At 38.0% G+C, this 21,426-nt stretch overlaps 1 protein-coding gene across 3 annotated transcripts in view; it reads left to right on the top strand.

The window, feature by feature from the left end:
- ZPLD1 (zona pellucida like domain containing 1) overlaps window positions 1-21,426 on the top strand; it is a 356,592-nt gene that overhangs the window by 65,249 nt on the left and 269,917 nt on the right. For 2 of the 3 annotated variants that reach the window (XR_014263090.1, XR_014263091.1), the window contains exon 1: window positions 4,179-15,220. The exons of the other annotated variant lie outside the window; for it this stretch is intronic. The gene's annotated coding sequence lies outside the window, so the exon portion shown is untranslated. Of the gene's footprint in view, window positions 1-4,178; window positions 15,221-21,426 lie in introns of those variants that run through there. 3 annotated transcript variants of the gene reach the window in all.

Here is a 21,426-nt window from a genome sequence, read left to right as displayed (position 1 = left end):
CATACTCCCTTGTTTCTCCATTTTCCTTGACTCTCTGCATTGGTTTCTATGCATTAGATAAAACAGCCATCTCTCCCAGTCTTGTGTAGGAGATTAACCTCATCAATTAGCCCAGACCAAGCTCCTGGTTGTCTCTCAAATCTTTGTGATGGTCCAATCCTCCATCTTTGTTCTTAGCGGCTCTGAATAGTAGAGGGTGTGCCAAGACCCATTAGTGTCCCAAGACCCATTAGTGTCCCAAAAGGGAGGGTCACAGTTAGCAACTCAATGTAAGCTGATTAGAAACCAAACCCTCAGGCAGCAGCTGGGAAACTGGGAGATGGGTATTTTTGCATGTTACCTCTGCATTGAGCCTGAGTGTATAGTTGCTGGGGGTGCATCTATTTAAAGACTGCTTTTGTTGCTGTAATCCTGTGGATCTCATGAATGCAAGCCCTGTTGGCTATCAGAGCTAGGTAAATTGAGAGCCAGTCCCTCCAGTGCAAGCTGTAAAAGTTGGGGTGCTAGATATGTGTACAAGCTCCTTATAGGGAGGTACCAGTGACTTGGTTTTTTTGTTGGAGTGAGCAGGAGGGAAAAGGTGGAGAAAGTGCCCACTGGCTCTTTTGGACTCCAGGGAGGATCACAGTCAGCACCAAAGTGTGTGCGAATCAGAAGCTGGACTCTCAAGTGGTAACTTGTGAAATATGCAATCAAACCCCTTCCAGTGAATGAATGGGAGATGGGCATTTTTGCCTGCTCATTTTGTGCTGAGCCCTGGGGGGATAGCTTTGGCGAGTGCTTGCATGTCCATTGAGAACTGCTTCTTTGTTTTCTACAGGCCTGTGGCATTCATGAGCACAAACCCTTTTGGCTATCAGGGCCAGGCAATCTGGGGGCCTGTTTCTCTGGTGGCAGATGCAAAAGCTGGGGCACCAGACTTGTACAAGCTTCTTTTAGAGATGCTAGTGAACTAGGTTTTTTTGTTGGAGTGAGCTGAAGGGAGAAGGCAGAGGAAGTGCCCACTGGATCCCCTGGGCTCCATGAAGAATAATAACCAACTTCCAGAATCATGCTAATTGGAAGTCAGACCAGGGAAAGTCTAAAATGCCCTGAGAGATAGGCATTTTTGCCTGTTCCTTTCACACTGAGCGGGGGAGTGGCGGGGGGAGGGGGCGGGATACCAACTGTGATGCTGTGATGCATGGCCATTAGGAACTGCTTCTTTGTTTGCTCTAGTTCTGTGGGTTTTGTGGAATCCAGCCTGGTTGGCTTTCAGAGCTAAGTGTTTTGAGGGTCATCTCTCATGCGGTAGTAATAAAAGTTGGGGGACTAGGTGTGTGGTCTAAACCCTTTGCTCTTCAGGGAGAAGTTAGCAGTTGAGTGTTCCCTCTCAATTGTATGACACTATTCTGGGGGTGGGGTTTATGGTGAGAGTGTGTCTCTGCCTTTCCTACCTGTTTCAGTATGGGTGTTTTCTCTTTCGCTCAACGTGTAGAATCACTCAGCTGGTATCTGGATTTCTCTCAGAGGGATACTCCTTATGTAGCTGTACATTCACTGCATCTGTGGGAGGAGGGATGTTCAGGAGCCTCCTATGTCACCATTTTTGGGCCCTCCTTCTGTCTGATGTTATTTTGTTAGCTTCTTGGACTTATATTTCTATTCCACTCTTCCTTCCTATATTTATGCTAATATATTGTCTTATTTTTGAAAGTCTTGTCTTAATTACCTTATCACACTTTTCTGTTACAAAAATATATACTGGAACTTAAATTGTTTTTAAAGTTGCCTGTGACTACAAGACTTAAATGCAAAAAATAAATAGCATACTAATGACCAAAACAAAAATAATTTGAAACATAATCATTTAACATAAAAGTAAAATCTTGTTGGAAATGAATCTCTCATGGAGCTGTTTATTTATTTTTTGCCTCAGTTGGTTTATGTGTCTATAGATGATCATGGATATTTTCTAGAATGAGATTGAGTTCAGCATTCATTTAATTCCTATTTTTCACTTTCATAAATGAAAGTATTGTGAAATTTATTTATATAAAACACATGGCAATGGAAAGAGTTTCATTATAGCTAGTTAGAGGAGGCGGAAATGCCCAGTTTGGGGAATCATGACACCTACTTCATAAAAATGACATGTTTTTGGGCAAATCACTTGCCAGGTCTTGGTTTCTTCATCTATAAAATTAGAGAGGTGGCATAGAGGAGTTTTAAGTCTCTTTATAGCTCTACCATTCTATAATAATAATAATTTTAAAAGGCAGATTAAAACCATTTAGGCATATCAGGTAGGAAGTATATGCATAAATAAGCATAAATAAATGGAATTGATATAAATATGAGGTGGATGCTTGCTTTCAAGGTGATTATAATCAAACTGGGTAGCAAATAACATTAATTAAGTAGGGAATAAATCAAGATTGCATATGATTAAATGCTAAATGCTGTGATACAGACAAGTTTTAAAAGTTCTAAGATGAGTCTATTAGTTGAGGCTGAACTCTGTAGGGAAGGCTTCATGGAGAAGGTGCAGTCTGAAGAGGACTTTGATGGTCCACATGGTAGAACAACATGAAAGAAGGCCTAGAGGAACCACAGACCTCAGAAGCATGGGCTGGTGGTGTCAAGGTGACAGGAGCATCCTGCCTGCTAAGGAAGGGAAGGACTGAGTTAATAAGGATATCACAGCCAGTTCCCTGGGAAGCAATTAGAGACAATTATAGTCAACTCTAATTATGTGTGGCAAATATGTTCAATAAAGTCATCATGAACAATGAATTAGCAAATACTGAACTGTTTGTCATAGGGGATGTACAGTGTTGTTCCTGTGAGCCTCTGTTTACAACATTTTCTTCTTAACATTTTTGGTGTGTATTTCTGTTTAAAGACTTCAAATTTAATATATATTGTTGATTCATTAACACTAGACTAATAGCCAACAGCATTATTGCTCATGCCTGGACAGAGTTTATCTAGCATGTGTATTTTCTCCATAAGGTACATCACAACCTTCTTAGGCTTAAGAACACTAGACAGCACTTCAGCACTATGCTTAGGGGCCCTATTAAACAACAAAATCAACAACAAACAGCACATAAATATGAAAAACATGGCACTAAATAGGCTACAAAAGGACAGTTTTTTACAGTCTAAGAGCTGAAATAAGAAGGCAGAGCATCACCTTGTCCAAACTCATCTGGGAGCATGCACACTGGGTGACTCAAACTTTTCATTGCTTTGCACATGTTCATGCATGATCTTGAGAGTGACCTAGTATTGATTGTGGGATTACAAATAGATTTTAGCAAGTAGGCAAATTTGCAAACATGAAATCTTTGAATAATGACAATGAACTGCATATTGGCGAGGTAGGCTGTAGCCAGCCATTAATGAGATCTGAGCAGAGGAATAACACAATGAGTAATATTTAGGAAGCTCACTCACTTATTCACTCACTGCAAATTAAACATTAAACGTGCCTCACTGTGTGTTAGGGGTTGCATAAGGTGCTTGAAGTACAAATGAATAAACATGGCGCCTGCTCTTAAGGAACTGAAATCTAAGCACAAGTAACCTACAGGGGAAGCCTGGGAGAAAAAACTGGAGCAACCAGAAGTCTTGTTGCCAGACTCATTCTTGAGGTAGTGAGGACCAGGTTTTGCAAAGTAGCAGTGGGAGTGGGAGGAAGGGCAAACATGAAGAGAGGATGAAAGGTTTTTGTTTTGCTTGAATAGTGAGAGAGACCTCCCACAGATTCCAAACTTTAGGTTGAGGAAAGGTATGCCAAATATATGTCCTTGTGTTCCAGCAAAAGCTGTCTTTCTCAAACTAGGAAGCTTGCAGAGGGAAATTGGTTCCCCCTTTCCTAAGGATGGCTCTTTGCTTCAGCTATTATTAAGCCCAGGATGACTAAAACAGCGTTCTTTAAAATTAAGAATAAAATCAAACAAAACCAAAAGGCTAGATTTATCCTGCAGGTAGAACACACACATTTTCTAGATTCCAGAGATGTTGTTGATTTCTTTTTGGACCAGTTCTGAAACATTCAGTAACAAATTTCTATTGACCTCATGAGTTCACATTGCTCATGTGTAGTAACCTTGGTCAGCAGCAAAGAACTTAACTGTTAACTTTCCCTTGGTGTGTGCACAATTACCTTAATTATTTGTTTTCTATTTTCTGCTGTTTTTTGGAAAATAATTTCCCTTGTCCTTAGAGCAAGAAGTATTTCATGTCTAGTTTTATTAGTTAATAACATTCTACTCATGCTGCTTGGGAAGGATGTGACAGTTCTTCTGGGTCTCTTACTACTGTGCTGACTCCCTAACCCCAACAGGCTTCTCCTCTTCCTGGGTAGGGTCATAGATCAGATGGGTATTAATTTTGAATCAAGTAGATTAATCAAATAATTGTCCCCTCACTGAGTGTCAAGCATTGTGCTGGGCCTGGGGATGAGAAAGATGGATAAAGTTTATGTCTTAAAAGAGCTGGCAGTTGTCAAAGCCTAAGGGATTCTCCAGACATTAAAATAGCACTTAATGCTTCACCCTGTAGGTGCTTACATCTCAACACTAATATAAAAGGTAGAGCAAGAAGAGGCAACTTTGGTCTTCTTTTAAGAAATATCTATTCAATTCCTTTGCCCATTTTTTAATGCTGTTTTTTCTTTGAGTTGTGTGTGAGATCCTTATATATTTCAGATATTAACCTCTTATCAGATATATGGTTTTCTCCCATTCCACAAGTTGCCTTTTCACTCTGTTGATTGTTTCCTTTGCTGTGCAGAAACTTTGTAGTTTGATGCAGTTCCACTTGCCTATTTTTTCTTTTGTTACTTGTGCTTTTAATGTCATACCCATGAAATCACTGCCAAGACCAATGTCATGAAATTTCAACCTGTTTTATTCTAGGAGTTGTAGAGTTTCAGGCATTACATTTAAGTGTTTAATCAATTTTGAGTTGATTTTTGTGTGTGGTATAAGATAAAGGTCCAAATCATTCTTTTGCATGTGGACATCAACTTTCCCAACACCATTTGTGAAAAGGTTATCCTCCCCATTGTGTGTTCTTGACACCCTTGTCAAAGGTCAGCTGACTGTATATGTTGGATTTACTTCTTGGCTGTCTATTCTGTTCCTTTGATCTATATATCTGTCTTTATACCAATACCATACTGTTTTCATTGCTGTAAATTTGTAATATATTTTGAATTTAGGAAGTGTGATACCTCCAGCTTTGTTCTTCTTTTTAAATATTGGCTTGGTTATTTGTGGTCCTTTGTGATTACATATGAATTTTGGAATTATTTTTTCTATTTCTTCAAAAAATGCAATTAGAATGTAATACAAATCAAAACCACAATGAGATATCACCTCACACCTGTCACAGTGGGTATTATGAAAAAAACAAAAACAAAGAGTGTTGGCAAGGATATGGAGAAATTGGAAACCTGGAACACTGTTGGTGGGAATGCAAAATGGTGTAGTTGCTATGGAAAATAGGTTGCTCAGAAATTAAAAATAAAAGTACTATAAGATCCAGCAGTACCACTTCTGGGTATTTATTCAAAATAATTGAACTCAGGATCTCAGAGTGATATTAGCACCCCATGTTCATTGCAGCACTATTTGCAATGGAACAACTAAATTTCCATCAATGGATAAATGGATAAAGAAAATACGGTATCTATATACAATGGAATATTATTCGGCATTAAAAAAGAAGGAAATTTTGCAACGTGTAACAACATGGATGACCTTAAGGACATTATGCTAAGTGGAATAAGCCAGTCACAGAAAGAAAAGTATGACATGATTCCACTTGTACGAGTTATCTAAAATAGTCAGATTCATAGCATCAGAGACTGGAATGGTGATTTCCAGGGTCTGGGTGGAGGGGAAAATGAGGAGTTACTAATCAACAGGCATTAAGTTTCAGTTAAGCAAGATGAATAAGTTCTAGAGATGAGATGTACAACATAGTACCTATAGTCAACAATACTGTCTTGTACACTTAAAAATAAATGTGTTAAGAAGGTAGATCTCATGTTAAGTATTCTTATCATAATAAAGTAAAATTTGAAAAAAGAGGAGAAGAAGAAGCTTCCTCAGCCAAGCCTCTGCTTTCAGATGCCTCTAGAAATCTCTTATACTCACTGTGCAACAAGTACTTTCAAAGATAATCCTTTGCAAGGAGACAGAAGATGGAAATTAAGTTCTGGAGGAAATGTGACTCAAGATAAATATCTTTGCTGAGGAGGTTTTCCCACTTCCCTCTTTTTATTCATTTATTTTTTCTTCTTCAAAATGTTTAGCCCATTGGGACACTTTGATTCTCTACTTTATACCATGAACACTTTCTTGTTAGGCAATACACAGCAAGCTCAATGCATTAGCAGGTGACATAAATTCACATGCACAAGTATAAACTATAATAAGACACCTCAGGTTGGCTTCTCTTGAAAGTTGCCGCCCAGGTAGGGAGTGTTCTATGTAGTATTTTACTTGCAGATACATGTTCAGGGTTGTCCTGTCCTTAGTTAGCTGGAGATTAAATTCTCATACCCTGCCTTGGTTTTTAATACCAGACAATATGGTCTTTGTTTTAGTAAATACATGTGCTTATGTGGATTATTTTAGGAAGGCCACGTGATACCAATGTGTCTGAGGCAGTATTTCTTGCAGAGAAGTTTAAACGAAAGGAAAATTGTTCAAGTGGAGAGCTCTGTAAATGCAGTATTGTGGGAGTCATTGAGAAATGGGAATAAAAGCCTGTTTTAATCATATATCTCTTCATATAGTTGCTGAAAACAATATGAAATCATTTGGTCCCATCTATGGAAAGTGATGGGGTCTGTCTGCTGCAGGAAAGGGAAGGTAGCTGCCTGCAGGTGTGGTGTGTGGGAAAAAGGGCCCAACCACTCTAATTATGAGTCTTTCTAGCCTTAAAGTCCAATTTTTCCAGTCCTAAGAGTAGAATATTAAGAGTAAGTTCATTGATACTTAGAGGACTAGTTAAAACAGAAATTCCCTACTTTCTGAAATTGTGATAATAGTAATTTTCTCATAAGATTGTTGCATATGTTTAATGAGAAAATCTATGTAAAATATATTGTAAATGTGTATATGTTAGCTACTGTTATTATTATAATTATTACCATATGCCCATGAAGTCCTTATACTTCCCATCAGGGTTTGAAGAATTTGCTGGTCAAACCTCACTTCCTTTTAAGTGATTCTTCTTCTTTAAAAAAACAGACTTATTGAGGTATAATTGATATACAAAAAACAGCACATATTTAATGTCTAAATTTGATGGGTTTGGACATATGCATACACTTGTGAAAATGAAGCGTTTGGTTCTCTGTTTTGATTGAGTCCCACACCATTGGTATAAGTCACTTATCAAACTATCATGAGGTGCAGCTGTGTTCAGCTGAGTAATGTGGGTGTCCTGTATTTTTCACTCTTGACTAGATGGGACAAAATCACTGTGGAGTAGTTAGAAGCCTAATAAATCATATCCCATTTCCAAGAGATGTATTTTGGTTAACAGACTCCTTTCTAAGATATAAATAAGCTGGGTTTCGGTTTTTCATCCAGAGTTGTTAACCGAGATCAGATAAAGCATGAGGATCTATTGATGTCTGGAGTGGGCAGGAAGGGGAATCTTGGGCTTGGGGCCATTGGTGAAAGACTGACTGTTGGGAGGGAGGGCCTTGTGGGATGCCAAACTCTAGGTGCCTCTGGGACCAGGTTGAGCGTGATGGAGGTAGGAGGGTGTGGAAGAGTACTTGGCTGAGGGCAGGTGATGTGTCATTAAAATTCCCAGCAGGCTGCCTGTAGCTCTCTGGCTGTGGAGTAGCTTGCCAATGCCTGGAGAGAGATGTCAGGGCTAGTTTGGAAGGCTGCAAATTAAAAACGATTTACACTTTTGGCCAGCTCAATCTCTTCTAATCCAGTTTGTATAGTTATTCCAGTTCAGCCGAGTATCTCTCCTCTCAGTCTTGGCTTCTCCTGGGAGGTGAAGTTAAAAAGGGAAAGAAAATGGAAGGTGTGGAAAAAGAAAAGAGCATTTCCCCCCTTTTCCTGATAGAAAAGTTGATCAGACTTTTAGATCCCTCATCTCTACCTTCTTTTTCTTCTTTACTATATACATAAACCAAGGCTTTTAAAACTTATTTCTGAAGAAATGGCCCCCTCCCCTAACTGCTAATGAAAATAGTGTACTTTACAAAATTAACATTCTAGCCTCTTCTAAGTATGGAGGAAGAGATAACATGTTACCTTTGGATCAATTTTTTACCCTTGAAAAATTACAAGTGGTTCCCTTCAGTTATGTAAATGTAGGAGTCTGATATTTTAAGGAAAGGGTCCCATGGAGTCTTGTGGACTTTATAAAGGCAGCGTCTCTCGGTATGCAGTTCTCTAAGGAAGACTAGTTGGGGTTTAAGTGATGAAATAGAAAAAATAAAATAGATGTAACTGTGTTTGTACCTCAGACTGGTGAAGTGGGTCAGCCCAGTTATACTCCCAAGGGGATTATGAAAGTTTATCTTAGGGCACCTGAGTGATTACTTGGAGGAAAATCAAGGAAATGCAACAGTTTACACCAGGTTTTCAGGGGGCATTCCTGTTGACTACAGAGAGCTACAACTGGTTGAGAGGACATCCCGGAAGCATTTTTATCAACTTGGAGAGAAGGATCAGCCTAACTCATATGAAAAACATAAGATAGAGAAGGCATGCTCATTCACTCTTGGAGGATGCAAAGAGAAGCGTTCTCTGTCCCCACCACCCTACGATGCTCCTTTTCTCAGCCCTTCTCCATTTACCCATCCCCTTACCACTTCTGAATGTGAATTCCCTGTAAGCAGAGGTTTTGTCTGTCTTATTCACTGTTGAACCCCTGGTGCTTAGAACCGTGCCTAGCACCCAGTGAGCACTCAATAAATAACTTATTTTTGAATTAATAAATGGATAAATTTAAACTTAGGGGAATATTGAAGTTGTTGAATGACAGAATTAGGATCTAAAGAGATCTGCTGGAACTATAGCTGAATCTACCAGATAAAATTTAACAGGAAAAAATGGAAAATCCTGCCATAGGTTCAAAAATCAACCATGAAAGGTCCCCAGATAGGGAGATATAACTTGGTGATAACTTATGTGAAAAATTTAGTTGACAGTAAGCACAACATAAATTAGCAGTGTGCTATGATTATGATAAAAATTTAATATGATCACAAGCCCCATTAATTAAGATATGATACCTAGAATAGAGAAGGTGACAGTACTTGTCTTCTTTATGCTGGTCAGGTAGTACTGGAGTACCTATATTCTATTCTGTATGCTGCACTTAATAAATGATGTAGTTAATTCAAAAAGAGTCATGTACCACAATGTTCATTGCAGCTCTATTTACAATAGCCAGGACATGGAAGCAACCTTAGTGTCCATTGACAGATGAACGGATAAAGAAGATGTGGCACATATATACAATGGAATATTACTCAGCCATAAAAAGAAATGAAATTGAGTTATTTGTAGTGACGTGGATGGACCTAGAGTCTGTCATACAGAGTGAAATAAATCAGAAAGAGAGAAGCAAATACCGTATGCTAACGCATATATATAGAATCTTAAAAAAAAAAAAAGGTTCTGATGAACCTAGGGGCAGGACAGGAATAAAGACGCAGACATAGAGAATGGACTTGAGGACACAGGCAGGGGGAAGGGTAAGCTGGGACAAAGTGAGAGAGTGGCATGGACTTATATATACTATCAAATGTAAAATAGATAGCTAGTGGGAAGCAGCCACACAGCACAGGGAGATCAGCTGGGTGCTTTGTGTCCACCTAGAGGGGTGGGTTAGGGAGGGTAGAAGGAGACGCAAGAGGGAGGAGATATGGGGATATATGTATATGTATAGCTGATTAACTTTGTTATAAAGCAGAAACTAACACACCATTGTAAAGCAATTATACTCCAATAAAGACGTTAAAAAAATAAATGATATATTTATATAAATGAGTGTGTTTAATGGAGACTAGCCAGAGAAATAAGGGGATTTGGAATGTGAGGGATAATTGGTAATACTGAGGACATTTTTAGTCAGCCTAAGAAAAGGTTCAATGAGCTTCAGTCTTCAAGTATCTGAGGGGCTATTCTGTGAAGAGGCACAAGATTTGTTCTCTGTGGTAGCAGGGGCTAAAACTAGGGCAACTGGGCTGAGGTTTCATGAAGACAGATTTTATCTTACTGCAAAGCAGGATTTCTAAATTTGTCTGATCTCTATGGAGGCTTGCAGGGAAGTGAATCTTCTGTATCTGGAGATATTCAAACAGTCTGCACAAAGATTGCACAAAGGCTTGAGTGTTTGGTCGAACCTGAGGATTGATAAGACATCTTCATTAGAGATAAGCAATGTGGGCAGGTGAAGCAGCCAGGAGGGGTGAGATGCTTCACTGATTTCAGGGCCAGCCTGACATTGGAATTCTTTCCATGAATCACACTGCTTAAATGCAATTTAAAAGTGTTCTAATTTATCTGGTCTGGCTCTGTGACACCTGAATAATATAACTCAGATTATCTGGAATTTGTAAGTGGGCTTAATTATTTATTTAAGACTACTTATTGAGCACTGGCTCTGTGCTAAGTACTTGCTAGGGATTAAGACAGAATAATGAACAGGATTCAGTCTCTGTCCTCAGGAATCCTAGGTATCGTGCTCATAGGGCCTCTGTACTACAAGGCTAACATTTCAGCTTGGAGGCTCCATTCTCAGACTTCATTGAGCATTTGGTTCACTTCCTTATATAATCTTTATGCTTATTAGTTCTCCAGACAGGCATTTCCTAGAGGGCAGGGATTGTTTCTTTTTGCCCTTGAACATTCTTAGGATCTGAAAGCACAGTGGTTGACATAATAGTAGGTATTCAGTAAATGCTTGTACAGTACCTCCCCCACCCCACTTAACCATAAAACTCCTAGAAAACATAGGTGGTAAGCTCCTTGACATAGGTCTTGGTGATGATTTTTTAAATCTGACACCAAAAGCAAAAGCAACAAAAGCAAAAATAAGCACATGGGACTACATTGAACTAAAAAGCTTCTGCGTAGCAAAGGAAACTGTCAAAATTAACAGGCAGCCTACTGAATGGGAGAAAATATTTACAAATCATATATCTGACAAGGGGCTAATATCCAAAATATGTAAAGAACTCATGCAACTCAGCCAAAGAACCCAAATGTTCAATTAAAAATGGGCAGAAGATCTGAACAGACATTCTTCCAAAGAAGACATACAGATGGTCAACAGGTACATGAAAAGACGCTCAATATCATTAATCATCAAGGAAATGCAGATCAAAACCACAATGAAATATCACCTCACACATGTTAGAACAAATTATCAAAAAGACAACAAAAAACAAGTGTTGGTGAAGATGTGGAGAAAAGGGAACCCTTGTGCACTGTTGATGGGAATATAAGTTGATGCAGCCACTATGGAAAACATTACGGTGGTTCATCAAAAAATTAAAAGTAGAGCTACCACATGATCCAACAATCCCATTTCTTGGTATTTATCCAAAGAAAACAAAAACACTAACTTAAAGAGTTAATAGTTCCCCTTTATTTGAGGGGGATATGTTCCAAGACCCACAGTGGGTGCCTGAGATCTTGGATAGTATCGAACCCTATATATACTATGTTTTCTTCCCCCTATACATACATACTTATGATAAACTTTAACTTATAAATTAGGCACAGTAAGATATTAACAACAATGATTAATAAAATAGAAAAATTATAACAATATACTGTAATAAAAGTTATGTGAATGTGGTCTCTCTCTGTCTCAAAATATCTTATTAGACAAATTTAATGTTTTTTCTGTATTAACTAAGCACTTATCATGCACCGTGGCTGTAACTTTTGCAGTTTGAGGTGCAAGTGCAAAAGTAGGACGAATTTCTTTTTCCTTCTTCACAATTTCATGGATAGAAGACTTGTTCTTATTATAGATTCTAGCAAACTCAGCACATGATTTTTTTCTATCTTTATTAAGTTGAAAACTTTCACCTTTTCATTTAAAGGAAGCACTTTATGGCTTCTCTTTGGCATATCCAAATTGCTAGTGTCACTACTCCTGTGCTTTGGGGCCATTATTAAGTAAAATAAGAGTTACTTGAACACGAGTACTGTGACACAATGACAGTCGATCTGACAACCAAGGTGGCTACTGAGTAACTAAACAGCAGGATACGCTGGACAAAGGGATGATTCACATCCCAGGCTGGATGGAATGGGACGGTGTGAGATTTCATCATGCTATTCAGAATGGCGCAAAATTTAAAGCTTATGAGTTGTTTATTTCTGGAATTTTCCAGTTAATATGTTTGGACTGTGGTTGACCGCACGTAACTGAAACTGTGGAAAGCAAAACCCCGGATAAGGGAGGATTACTTTAGAAACATAACTAGCAGTGCTCTGCAAATGAGTTGAGAACCAGAAGAAATCCTAAGAAAGACCAGTGGAGGGACAGTGCCTTAAGAACTGGAGGAATAATTAAGAAGTCTCATTCTAGGCTTGGGGATGGGAGCAGGAGGGTTGGGGGTGGTGGTGGGAGCTGACAAAGCCAGATTGACTCAAGGATGACCATGTCTGGGCAACAAAGCCACCAGACAGGCCATGACAAAGAAGTTGGTCTCTACTAAGGGGTCTCACCAGCATCAGGAATCAAATACATTATTCAGTACCCAATAGCACATACAAGAATGAGTTGTAGAAGCACTAGAACTCCAGGGTTTGAGTTATATACAGGGAGAAGGAGGAGGTGGTTTCAGAGCAGTCTGAGGCCCAGTGCTAAGGTAGGGAAGCTCTCTCCTTAATGCAGGGGATGGGATGGGGCTCAGAGGACCAAATCAGAACATAAGAGGAGCCCTTATATCCACTGTCAAAGAGCACAGGCTAATTCTGATGAGCAGCATTTAGAAAAAGGTGAACTCTTTTTAAAAAAAAAAAATATTTTTTTTACATTCTTTTTCAAATTCTTTTCTCATTTAGGTTATTACAGAATATTGAGGAGAGTTCCCTGTGCTATACAGTAGGTCCTTGTTGGTTATCTATTTTAAATATAGCAGTGTGTACATGTCAGTACCAAACTCCCATTCTATCCCTTCTGCCTACCCTTCCCCCTGGTAACCGTAAGTTCATTCTCCAAGTCTATGAGTCTGTTTCTGTTTTATAGATAAGACCATTTGTAACATTTTTTTAAGGTTCCAAATATAAGTGATATCACATGATACTTGTCTTTTTCTGTCTGACTTACTTCACTTAGTATGATAATCTCCAGGTCCATCCATGTTGCTGCTAATGGCATTATTTCATTCTTTTTTATGACTGAGTAGTAGTCCATTGTATATTTGTATCACATCTTCTTTATCCATTCATATGTTGATGGACATTTAGGTGGCTTCCATGTCTTGGCTATTGTAAACAGTGCTGCAGTGAACATTGGGGTGCATGTATACTTTCGAACCAAGATTTTCTCTGGATATATGCCCAAGAGTGGGATTGCTGGATCATGTGGTAGTTCTATTTTTAGTTTTTTAAGGAACCTCCATACTGTTCTCCATAGGGGCTGTACCAATTTACATTCCCACCAACAGTGTAGAAGAGTTCCCTTTTCTCCACACCCTCTCTAGCATTTATTGTTTGTAGATTTTTTGACGATGGCCATTCTGACTGGTGTGAGGTAATATCTCATTGTAGTTTTGATTTGCATTTCTCTAATAATTAGTGATGTTGAACATCTTTTCATGTGGCCATCTCTTGGCCATCTGTATGTCTTCTTTGGAAAAATGTCTATTTAGATCTTCTGCCCATTTTTTTAATTGGGTTGTTTGTTTTTATGGTATTGAGCCTTATGAACTGTTTGTAAATTTTGGAGACTAATCCTTTGTTGGTCACATCATTTGCAAATATTTTCTCCCATTCTGTGGGTTGTCTTTTCATTTTGTTTATGGTTTCCTTTGCTGTGCAAAGGCTTTTGAGTTTAAGTAGGTCCCATTTGTTTATTTTTTTAAATTTCCATTATTGTGGAAGATGGATTGAAAAAGATATTACTGCGATTTATGTCAGAGAGCGTTCTGCCTGTGTTTTCCTCTAAGAGTTTTATAGTATTTGGTCTTACATTTAGGTCTTTAATACGTTTTGAGTTTATTTTTGTGTATGGTGTTAAAGTGTTTTAGTTTCATTTTTTTTACATGTAGCTGTCCAGTTTTCCCAGCACCATTTATTGGAGAGACTGTCTTTCCTCCATTGTATAGTCTTGCCTCCTTTGTCGTAGATTAATTGACCATAGGTGTGTGGGTTCATTTCTGGGTTTTCTATCCTGTTCCATTGATATACATTTCTGTTTTTGTTCCAGTACCATACTGTTTTGATGACTGTAGCTTTGTATTATACTCTGAAGTCAGGGAACCTGATTCCTCCAGATCTGTTTTTATTTCTCAAGATTACTTTGGCTATTTGGGGTCTTTTATGTCTCCATACAAATTTTAAGATTTTTTGTTCTAGTTTTGTGAAAAATGTTATTAGTAAGTTGATAGGGATTTCACTGAATCTGTAGACTGCCTTGGGTAGTACAGTCATTTTCACAATATTGATTCTTTCAATCCAAGAACATGGTATATTTTTCCATTTGTTTTTGTCATCTTAAATTTCCTTCATCAACGTCTTATAGTTTTCAGAGTACAGGTCTTTTGTCTCCTTAGGTAGGTTTATTCCTAGGTATTTTATTCTTTTTGATGTGATAGTAAATGGGATTGTTTTTTAATTTCTCTTTCTGATCTTTCATTGTTAGTGTATAGAAATGCAACAGATTTCTGTATATTAATTTTGCATCCTGCCACTTTACCAAATTCATTGATGAGCTATAGTATTTTTCTGGTAGCATTTGTAGGATTTTCTATATATAATATCATGTCATCTGCAAACAGTGACAGTTTTATTTCTTCTTTTCCAGATTGGTTTCCTTTTATTCCTTTTTCTTCACTGATTGCTGTGGCTGGACTTCCAAAATTATGTTGGAAAAAAGTGACAAGAGTGGACATCTTTGTCTTGTTCCTGATCTTAGAGGAAAATGCTATCAGGTTTTCACTGTTGAATATGATGTTAGTTGTTGTAGGTTTGTCACATATGGCCTTCATGATGTTAAGGTATGTTCCTTCTATGATCACTTTCTGGAGAGTTTTTATTATAAATGATGTTGAATTTTGTCAAAAGCTTTTTCTGCAAGTATATTTTTTTAACGTTTTTATTGGAGTATAATTGCTTTACAATGGTGTGTTAGTTTCTCCTTTATGACAAAGTGAATCAGCTATACATATACATACATCCCCATATCTCCTCCCTCTTGCATCTCCTTCCCACCCTCCCTATCCCACTCCTCCAGGTGGTCACAAAGCACGTAGCTGATCTCCCTGTGCTATGTGGCTGCTTCCCACTAGCTATCTTTTTTACATTTAGTAGTGTATATATGTCCATTCCACTCTCTCACTTTGTCCCAGCTTACCTTCCCCCTCCCTGTGTCCTCAAGTCCATTCTCTACGTCTGCGACTTTATTCCTGTCCTGCCCATCAGTTCTACAGAACAATTTTTTTTTTTAAGATTCCATATATATGTGTTAGCATATGGTATTTGTTTTTCTCTTTCTGACTTACTTCACTCTGTATGACAGACTCCAAGTCCATCCACCTCAATACAAGTAACTCAGTTTCTAAGTTATCATTGTCTAAGTAATATTCCATTGTATATATGTGCCACATCTTCTTTATCCACTCATCTGTCGATGGACACTTAGGTTGCTTCCATGTCCAGGCTATTGTAAATAGAGCTGCAATGAACATTGTGGTACATGACTCTTTGAATTATGGTTTTCTCAGGGTATATGCCCAGTAGTGGGATTGCTGGGTCATGTGGTAGTTCTATTTTTAGTTTTTTAAGGACCCTCCATACTGTTCTCCATAGTGGCTATATCAATGTACATTCCCACCAACAGTGCAAGAGGGTTTCCTTTTCTCCACACTCTCTCCAGCATTTATTGTTTGTAGATATTTTGATGATGGCCATTCTGAATGGTGTGAGGTGATACCTCATTGTAGTTTTGATTTTCATTTCTCTAATGATTAGTGATGTTGAGCATCTTTTTATGTGTTTGTTGGCAATATGTATATCTTCTTTGGAGAAATGTCTATTCAGGTCTTCTGCCCATTTTTGGATTGGATTGTTTGTGTTTTGATATTGAGCTCCGTGAACTGCTTGTAAATTTTGGAGATTAATCCTTTGTCAGTTTATTCATTTGTAAATATTTTCTCCCATTCTGAGGGTTGTCTTTTTGTCTTGTTTATAGTTTCCTTTGCTGTGCAAAAGCTTTTAAGTTTCATTAGGTCCCATTTGTTTATTTTTGTTTTTATTTCCATTTCTCTAGGAGGTGTGTCAAAAAGGATCTTGCTGTGATTTATGTCATAGTGTTCTGCCTATGTTTTCATCTAAGAGTTTTATAGTGTCTGGCCTTATATTTAGGTCTTTTATCCATTTTGAGTTTATTTTTGTGTGTGGTGTTAGGGTGTGTTCTAATTTCATTCTTTTACATGTAGCTGTCCAGTTTTCCCAGCACCACTTATTGAAGAGGCTGTCTTTTCTCCATTTTATATTCTTGCCTCCTTTATTAAAGATAATGTGACCATATGTGTGTGGGTTTATCTCTGGGCTTTCTATCCTGCTCCATTGATCTATATTTCTGTTTTTGTGCCAGTACCATATTGTCTTGATTACTGCAGCTTTATAATATAGTCTGAAGTCTGGGAGCCTGATTCCTCCAGCTCTGTTTTTCTTTCTCAAGATTGCTTTGGCTATTCGGGGTCTTTTGTGTTTCCATACAAATTGTGAAATTTTTTGCTCTAATTCTGTGAAAAATTCCATTGGTAGTTTGCTAGGGATTGCATTGAATCTGTAGATTTCTTTGGGTAGTATTGTGATTTTCACAATATTGATTCTTCCAATCCAAGAACATGGTATATCTCTCCATCTGTTTTTATTGTCTTTAATTTCTTTCATCAGTGCTTTTAGTTTTCTGCATACAGGTCTTTTGTCTCCTTCAGTAGGTTTATTCTTAGGTATTTTATTCTTTTGGCTGCAATGGTAAATGGGAGTGTTTCCTTAATTTCTTTTTCACACATTTCATCCTTAGTGTATAGGAATGCAGGAGATTTCTGTGCATTAATTTTGTATCCTGCTACTTTAGCAAATTCATTGATTAGCTCTAGTAGTTTTCTGGTAACATCTTTCCGATTCTCTATGTATACTGTCATGTCATCTGCAAACAGTGACAGTTTTACTTCTTTTCTGATTTGGATTCCTTTTATTTCTTTTTCTTCTCTGATTGCTGTGGCTAAAACTTCCAAAACTATGTTGAATAATAGTGGTGAGAGTAGAAAACCTTGTCTTGTTCCTGATCTTAGAGGAAATGGTTTCAGTTTTTCACCATTGAGAACAATGTTAGCTGTGGGTTTGTCATATAAGGCCTTCATTATGTTGAGGTAGGTTCTCTCTGTGCCTGCTTTCTGGAAGGTTTTTATCATAAATCAGTGTTGAATTTTTTCAAAAGCTTTTTCTGCATCTATTGAGATGATCATATGGTTTTTATCCTTCAATTTGTTAATATGGTCTCTCACACTGCTTGATTTGCATATATTGAAGAATCCTTGAATTCCTGGTATAAACCCCACTTGATCATGGTGTATGATCCTTTTAATGTGCTGTTGGATTCTGTTTGCTAGTATTTTGTTGAGGAGTTTTGCATCTATGTTCATCAGTGATATTGGCCTGTAGTTTTCTTTCTTTCTGATATCGTTGTCTGGTTTTGGTATCAAGGTGATGGTGGCCTTGTAGAATGGGTTTGGGAGTGTTCCTCCCTCTGCTATATTTTGGAAGAGTTTCAGAATGATAGGTGTTAGCTCTTCTCTAAATGTTTGATAGAATTCACCTGTGAAGTCATCTGCTCCTGGACTTTTGTTTGTTGGTGTTTTAAATTTTTTAATTAATTAATTAATTTTGCTGAGCTGGATCTTAGTTGCGGCACACGGGATCTTTTATTTGCAGCATGTGGGATCTTTAGTTGTGGCATGTGGACTCTTAGTTGTGCCATGCGAACTCTTATTTGCGGCATGTAGGATCTAGTTACCTGACCAGGGATCGAACCCAAGCCCCCTGCATTGGGAGCATGGAGCCTTAGCCACTGGACCACCAGGGATGTCCCTGTTGGGTTTTTTTTTAAATCACACTTTCAACTTCAGTACTTGTGATTGGTTTGTTCCTATTTTCTATTTCTTTCTGGCTCAGTCTTGGTAGATTGTACCTTTCTAAGAATTTGTCCTTTTCTTCCAGGTTATCCATTTTATTGGCATATAGTTACTTGTAGTAATCTCTTATGATTGTTTGTATTTCTCTGGTGTCTGTTATAACTGTGGTGTCTGTTGAGCCCTCTCCCCTTTTTTCTTGATGAGTCTGGCTAAAGATTTATCAATTTTGTTTATCTTTTCAAAGAACCAGATGGAAAAATCTGAACTCTTTGCCTAGGTCTTTCCTTGGGCAAAGAGAATTCTTGATTTGGTCTAGCAGCCAAAAGAGAGGATTGTGGAGAGGAGAAGGAACCAGGACTGCGTGCCAAGCTGAGCTGGCTAGTTTGAAGTGGGTAGACACTATTACATTTGAACAAACAATATTTGATTTGTAACTTAATCTATTTTTACATTTTGAATTTTGTTTTCTTTTCTCATGGTTTCTCAGTAAAAATTCCTTTGCAAAAGTCCAGACTTATTGAGTCTTTTCATAAAAGTGTGAAGCTAAGGGCACACGCTAGGAGCTCTGGAGACAAACTGCTAAGACTGTTAGCTCTGCACTTACTTTCTTTGTGTCTTTGAGCAAGTGTCTTTACTTTCCTAAGCTTCCCTGTTCTTGTTGTAAAGTTCATTGTGAGGATTCAATGAGATAATGTCAATAAAGATCTTTACATAGTACTTGAGTTCAATAATGTTAGCTGTGTGTTTATTAATATTATCAAAGTGAAGAAGCAAGATGACGCTGGGAGGGTTTTCTCTCTCCTAGCTTTAAGGGACATATCTTCATATTTGAGAGAGAAGAAGAGATAAGTTCTGCTTTGGGCATGTTGAGTTTAACAAGTCAGTGGGAAATCTGGTTTGAATTATAGCTAAGTGTCTAGAGTTCAGGAGAGGGACAAAGCAGAAGATTTGAATTTCTGTGTATCAACATGCAGAGATGGTTAGTCAAAGAGAATGCCCAAGAAGAGTATTTAGGATGAGAGGAGCAGCAAATTTTCCAGGATATCTGTCTTCCATATTCAAGGATTATCAGAAGAAAATGTCCATGAAGGGGATCAGAGGGAGCAGCCAGAGATAAATGGAAAACCAGGATAGAAGAATGTTGGGGAAGTCAAAGGAGGCATGTTTGATTATGGAAGGAGTGGTCAAGGAAGATAAGTCAAGTGAGACAGGACTGGAGATGGCCATTAATTCTAGCAATTATTATATCACTGGTTTCCCTGGTCAGGGCAGGCAATGGATCAATGGTGGCAAAACTAAACTGCTGTTGGTTGAAAAATAAAAGAGCATGTTCATATATTAAAGGAAAAATCAGATTACAAAATCATGTGCCTAGTATGACCCATGTGTATTAAAAAAATGAAAAGAGATTTAAGAAATTTTTACATTGGTGATGGTCTTTAAAACATAATAATTTCTTTTGTAATACCAGTTGTGATTTTTTATAAAGAATGGAACTCCAAGCTTCCCCCTATCGTTTTTTTTCTCATTTGCTTCTCATTCTGTTTATTTGTTTTTATTCTTTTCCATTATAGTTTATTACAAGCTATTGAATATAGTTCCCTGTAGTATACAGTAGGATGTTGTTGTTTATCTATTTTATACATAATAGCTTGTGTCTGCCAATCCCAAACTCCTAATTTCTCTCCTCCCCACCTCCCCTGCTATCCCCTGTGATAACTGTAAGTTTTTTTTTCTATGTCTATGGGTTTATTTCTGTTTTGTAAGTAAGTTCATTTATATCACTTTTTTAGATTCCACATGTAAGTGATATCATATGATATTTGTTTTTCTATGTCTGACTTACTTCACTTAGTATGATAATCTCTAGGTCCATCCGTGTTGCTGCATTATTTCATTCTTTTTTATGACTGAGTAGTAGTCCATTGTGTGTGTATATATACATACACAACATCTATCTTTCCATAGTGGCTGCACCAATTTACATTCCCACCAACAGTGTAGGAGGGCTCCCTTTTCTCCACACCCTCTCCAGCATTTATTTGCAGACTTTTTAATGATGGACATTCTGACCGATGTGAGGTGATACATCATTGTAATTTTGATTTGCATTTCTCTAATGATTAGCAAAGTTGAACATCTTTTCGTGTGCTTATTGGCCATCTGTATTTGACTATTATTTTTAATTCTGTGCTGCTTCTGCCAGCTTCTGATTTTCAGACCTTGCTCCCAGTTTCCAATCTGCATTAAACTGCAGGTCTGAACTCTGTTTCCTGTGCCTGATTTTCGGTGCTCTCCAAAGACTGAGCAATTACACAGCCCTGGTGCTTCCTGCTACAGGCTGTTTTGTAACATACTCCACCTCTACCCATCCAGCTTGACCCCTGGGACACAAATCCCGGCAGAAGTATGTGCTCATGCCAGCTGCTTGAGGGGCTGGGGCAAGGGTACTGTATTTAGGAGTTATGTGATGGAGACATAGATGTTTCTAAGGAAGCTTGACTAACTAGCCTATTGAAGCCCCAGCAAAATTGGAGTCTGCTATGGTTACTATAGGAAACACGTTCCCGCAAAATCACTTCCTACTTTTTCATGCTGAGTCATGTCCTGCTTTCATTGTCTCAAGTCAGATAACAGCTATTGTCAATGACAGAAAAACATTTTATTACGAATTAAAGAGTTTTACATACTTGAAGACAAGTTTTATTTTTAAGCCCAGTTATGAGAGAAGAAGCAAGCCATAAATTTGGGGGACTAAATCTTTCCACTCACCTGAAGCCTTCACAGCACCCCTACTGGTCTGTGTGACTTTGGACAAACTCCAAACCTTTCTTTGCCTTAGTTTCCTCATTTGTGAAAGAGAATTATGATGCCAACCGTACCATTTGTTGTGAGAAATTCATGTGATAATGGTGCACAGGGCTAGCACAGCTGATTTCTTTTTTGTAAGCTTTCTCCAAATCTACTTCATTTTACTCCCAGAGTATACCTCGTCTTTTTCCGGATTGAGAAGATCCATCCCAGGAAAGGGAAACATTCTCAGAACATACGGCCATTTGGTT

The sequence above is a fragment of the Balaenoptera physalus genome (genome assembly GCF_965194825.1).
Source record: "Balaenoptera physalus genome assembly, chromosome: 4".
NCBI lineage: Eukaryota > Metazoa > Chordata > Mammalia > Artiodactyla > Balaenopteridae > Balaenoptera > Balaenoptera physalus.
This window is presented reverse-complemented; position numbering and strand designations above follow the sequence as displayed.